We start from the raw sequence: 5,703 nt of genomic DNA on the forward strand, positions 1-5,703 counted from the left end.
AACTCGCAACCTCGCCGGAACGTTGGAAGCGGCCCGAAGATGACGAGTCTGGCCGACGTCTTCTTCCTTGCGGTGTCCAGAAGCGAGCGGTAGTTCTCCTTGAGGATCTCGCTGCGTCGGGCGAAGGTGTCGAGAACCCCCACGTGAAGGACGACGGTGCCGAAGTCGTCTCGCTGCTTCAGCGCAGAGGGAAGCCGCCTGGCCACGTCCAGGACACGAGCACCTGGAAAACAGGACACAGTGGGGTATCTTTTTGCGCCTGGCAGGTAAATCCACCACCAGTTCTTTAGTTTTGCCTGCATTGATCTGCAGGCAGTTCGTCTGGCACCATGTCACAAAGTCCTGCGTCAGTCCTCTGTACTACTCATCATTGCCATCACTGATGAGGCCAACGATCGCAGAGTCATCAGAGAAATTTTTGCAGGTGCAGAACTGTACTTGAAATCAGCAGTGTAGAGGGTGAACAAGAAGGGAGCAAGAACTGTTCCCTGTGGAGCCCCCGTGCTGCAGACAACAGTGTCACACTGACAGCCCTTTGTCCTCACGTACTGCGGTTGGTTAGTGAGGTAGTCCAGAATCCATGTGGTCTCTCCAGGGTCTTCATCAGGTGAGATGTTAGTGCTACTGGCCTGTAGCTGTTGAGGTCTTTGGGGTGAGGGGTCTTTGGCACCGGTACCACGCAGGAAGTTTTCCACAGCTGTGGGACTCTCTCTAACCTCAGGCTGAGATTAAAAAGGAATCGGCAGGGCTTAATTTGAGCCGGATCCTGCCGGAACAGGATCCGGGAAGTCTTTCATTTTGAAGGGTGCGTTCCGGGAACTGTCTGCCTCGATCCGGTAACTTTCAAGCCTACTAATTATAAGTTATGAAGAAATCTGTCTGCGTTGAACCAATTAACTGAACAAATAATTCTATAAAAGACATTTTTAAACACAAGATCCACATTTAGGCTTCCTAAATCACATAAGAGCTCTCCCTTTTAGCGATGCCTTTCCGCGTCTCCCCCACAAAGCCTGGCACCTCTCGAACTTTGTAACTTTGCGCCGCGCCTCAGCGCAATGAACAAAGTCGTGTTTGCAGGGTTCATACACCTTAACAAGGTGGAATTGAAGCACTTATACGTCACTTTCAATGCACATTAAACTTAATTATGTTAAATATTTATACATATACTCGAAATAATTTGAAATAATTCGCTTTTTATCACATTATTTAATGGTTGTTTATTTTCAAAATGCCCAATCTTAAGGTCTTCAAGTTCTCTCATGTTTCGTCCTGGAATTACAAGAGGCTTGTATTTTTTAACGTAATACAAGAGAACTGTTCAGTCAGATAGCTATTTGTTGTGAAACTAAATAGTTAAAATTTCAAGCATTTTCTAGTACTTTAGCCTAAATTCCAGCACTTTTCAAACCTGAAACACAAAGCAACATTAAAATTTGTCAGGTAAATGTTCATTCCCCTGTTTTTGAGGGGTGTTTCTTTATACTACCACATATTTGTAACGATTCAAGGGGGGCGGGTGACGCAAACGCAAGTTATTCAAATAATTTATTAAATAAAGGACACAAACACTAAACAAATGAGAGCAACCAAGTAAGGGGATGAGTAGACTGGGGAGAACATGCAAGGACTAGACAGGAAAACAACAAACTAAACATGCCGGAACAGAATATAAGCATACTACACAAACGCTTGGGATAACGTGAACACCATACTAACAGGATCAGACTACACACGAGCATAAGGGCTAAGACATCAGTAACACAGGGAGCACCATACAAACATACAGACAACTCACACTAGCAGTAGCACAATATCCAGAACCACAGAACACCAGACAGAAAAAACGGGACAGAACAACGATAGACTATGAACTACGTACCCACGGGCAGAGAGACACGCACCGAGGAGACAGAGAGGGAACTACAAGGGCGAAACCAAACTAACTAGGGGTAACACGGACAATAGACTAACCGAATGAACAAACAAAGAGAAGCACAAACCCAAAACCAGGAAGATGAACGGGACAGACCAGGTCAGCTCGTGCAATCAGTGACAGAAAGGTACAGGATTACTGAGCGAGAGGAATAAGCCAGCACGGGGAGAACAGACACATGGGAAACACAAAGACCGACACAGGGGAGTAAAACTGAGGGGAATATATACTGGAAACAAGACGGTGAAACGAGACTCAGGTGTGTGTGACCAAATGACGAGGGCGTGACAGACAGAGGGAGGAACAAATGGGAGCGGGGAGCTAGGCGGGACCAGGGAGGAGGGAGGGGCTGGACGTGACAATATTGTTTCGGACAACACTGCAAAGAATGTATAAACACCTCCGCCATTTGCGGAGGTTTGCGCGAGGTGGGCGGAGTCTCACGCTATGGTCACTCGCGAAATCCGCCCACTCCTCACACGGCCCTAGTCCAAAGTCATGGGCATTTTTATCATTATACACAAAAATATAATAAAACAACACAAATAAATTGCAAATCAGTTTTACGGTTTATGTGGGTCACTAATAAAAAAATAAAATTATTTATTACATTTTACAATAAAAAATAGAAATGGTTGATGGGAAATATTTTGTGTTACGTAGATATCAGTCAAAGGCGCCAATTTGTCAAAATAACAGCAATCAATATGTCAAAAAGACAGTCAAACTTGCTTTCCTTTTTTACAAAAAAAACATCTGATTGTACTACTAAACAACCGAGAATTGAAGCAAATGAAGGCAGCGGCAGTGGAGATGTTATTGAGGCAGGTGCGAGTGTGGTTGAGTCCCAAGCTATATACTAAACAACTAATAAGGTAAGAAACGATTCTGCACTTAAAACACTTATAAAACACACATAAATCATTTAAAAGTAATTTATAAAAATGAATTGGCTTGTTATTTTGACATTTGTGTGCCTAAGCGTTGCGTTTTGTGTGCGATCCAGTGACAGTGACCCCATGTCTCATGCCGCTGTTTGTATTCTGGCATCGTTTGATTTACAAATTAAGCACTGGGTACCGGGTCACTCTGCACAGCTCATCAGCACAGGTCTTCAGGAGCCTTGAGCTGATGCCATCTGGACCTGCAGCTTTCCTGACCTTTATCTTCTTCAGTGCACATCTCACCTGGGATGTTGTCAGTGTCAGACTGGAGTGGGGGGACTGAGTGCTGGAGTCTGTGTCAGCAGGAGGTGGCTGAGAGTTGGGAGAGAGCAGGGTGGGTGTGGGAGGGCAGCGTGCTGGTAGTGCCAGACAGGGAGAATCAAGCAGCGGTGTTTGTGTAGTGGGGGAGCAGGAGAATGATCAAACCTATTGAAGAAGAGATTGAGTTAATTCACCCACTTCTGGTCCCCCACTGCCTGGGAGTCAGACTTCTTGTGACCTGAAGTAGTTTTGAGACTATTCCAGACTCTGCTGACGTTGTTCTGCTGCAGTTGGTCCTCCATCTTCCTCCTGTAGGTGGTTTTACCCTCTCTGATCTTCCTCCTCAGCTCCTTCTGCACAGACGTAATCTCCTCCTTGTCACCTGATCTAAAAACCCTCTTCTTCTTCTGTAGAGCCTTTATATCAGGGTTAATCCAGGGTTTGTTGTTGGAGAAACACTGCACAGTCCTGGTGGGTACAGTGTTTTCCACACAGAAATTGACATAGTTCGTTATGCAGTGTGTGAGGCCCTCAATATCGTCCCCGTGAGGATCACACAGTTCCTCCCACAGTGTTGTGCTAAAACAGTCCTTCAGAGCCTCTTCAGCCTCTGTAGTCCATTTCTTCACTGTGCGAGTGACAGCTGGCTCTCTGTGTACGACGGGTTTGTACATAGGCGGGAGATGAACCAGGTTGTGATCTGATCTTCCCAGGGGAGGGAGGGGTGAAGAGTTATATGCCCCCTCTTTACTGGCATAGAACGGGTCCGGATCCTGCTCACTGCTGCATGCAGGATCTCACAGGCAGCGTCAGCAGATGGGGGTACATATTCTACTATCGCGATAGTATGCGAGAACTCCCGAGGGAGATAGTAAGCCCTCATGCCAACGGCTAACAGTTCAATATCTTTGCAGCAGGTTTGCTCTTTAATAGTGATGTGCCCAGAGTTACACCATCTATCATTCACAAACACTGCCAGTCCTCCTCCCTTCCTCTTACCGCTCTCCACTGTCCTGTCCGCCCGTATGAGGTGGAATCCATCCAGAGAGACGACCGTGTCCAGAGTTAGCGCTGTTAGCAATGTCTCTGTAAACATCATCAGGCTACATTCATGTTATTCCCTCTGGTGCCAGGTCAGCGCCTCCTCCTTGCCCGGCGCTGAACACCCGCGCAGCACCCCCGGCGCTTCCTCCGAAGCTCACGGGGGATCTCGGGTCGTTCACCTGGATGTAGCCTTGCTATGCTAAAGGCTAGAAGCTGGTCACGGTTGTCTGGTTGTTGTTGCGTTGTGTTCGTCCCTCAGGTGGACGGGGTCCGTGATCCGTCTCATCTGAGGGTCGTTTGTTTGTCTATATATGTCTTGTCTTTGTACCAGTTGACTGCTGGTCATTATATCCTTAATTTGGATCGTGTCACGGGTTTTTGTTTTGTGTACTTTATTCATTAAAACCTCCTTTTTCCCTGAGACATGGCATGATCGCTTAAATTTTATTTCGCACTCCCTGCCCGTCACAAGTTATTGTTAATGTGTTACTTTGTGTTGTCCATGTTAACTAATGCATTACTTCACGTGTTACCTTTTCTCTTTGCTAGGTATCATATTACCATTTGATTGATGACATGATTTTTTTGTAGCTATATGAAAAATAAGATCTATGAATTGTTCTTAATCATTGTACTGAAGTCAGAGGTCAGTCCGTTTCTTCATTGTTAAGAGTATAGTTTTTGTAACGTGAGGAGGGGAAAACAGGATGCAAGGCGGAGAGCATTCTTTGCACACTCACGCAATGTTTATTAAGCATACAATGTATACACACACGTGAAGTCAAATAAATACTGACAAAACCTACACTTAAATACACTGATGCTAACCAGAAACAAATGCTACACAACACTAACAAGATGAGACAGGTGCGACGAACAACAATAACAACCTAGATAACACACACACTTTGTTGTATTAGCTACATCTTACATTCCCAATCATAAAAGGGGTCAGATTTTGCAGCATGATGATGCTGCTGCATCTCGTACATCTATCTCTACATCAAAGTTCCTCAAGTCGAAGAAGATCAAGGTGCTCCAGGACTGGCCAGCCCAGTCACCAGACATGAACATCATTGAGCATGTTTGGGGTAGGATGAAAGAGGAAGCTTGGAAGACAAAACCAAAGAATTTTGATGAACTCTGGGAGGCATGTAAGACTGCATTCTTTGCTATTCCTGATGACTTCATCAATAAATTGTATGAATCATTGTCGAACCGCATGGATGCGGTCCTTCAAGCTTGTGGAAGTTACACAAAATATAAAAAATGGCTCTAATAGCACCACAACGTCATTCACCAGTTATGAAGCATATATTTGTATATGAAGTGAATTATTTGTTTGATTTTCACCTTACTTTCTGTGGGCGACACAACTTTTGTCTTGCCAAAATCTGACCTTTCTGTGTTCATTAAATGATCAATATTTCTGCAGTGAAGCAAATTTATTTTCAGCTTTCATATGAGTAATTTCTAAAACCAATCTGTAACGAATGGAGGAGACAGAGAGGGATC

This window comes from Brachyhypopomus gauderio, chromosome 8 (assembly GCF_052324685.1).
Source record: "Brachyhypopomus gauderio isolate BG-103 chromosome 8, BGAUD_0.2, whole genome shotgun sequence".
NCBI classification, from domain to species: domain Eukaryota; kingdom Metazoa; phylum Chordata; class Actinopteri; order Gymnotiformes; family Hypopomidae; genus Brachyhypopomus; species Brachyhypopomus gauderio.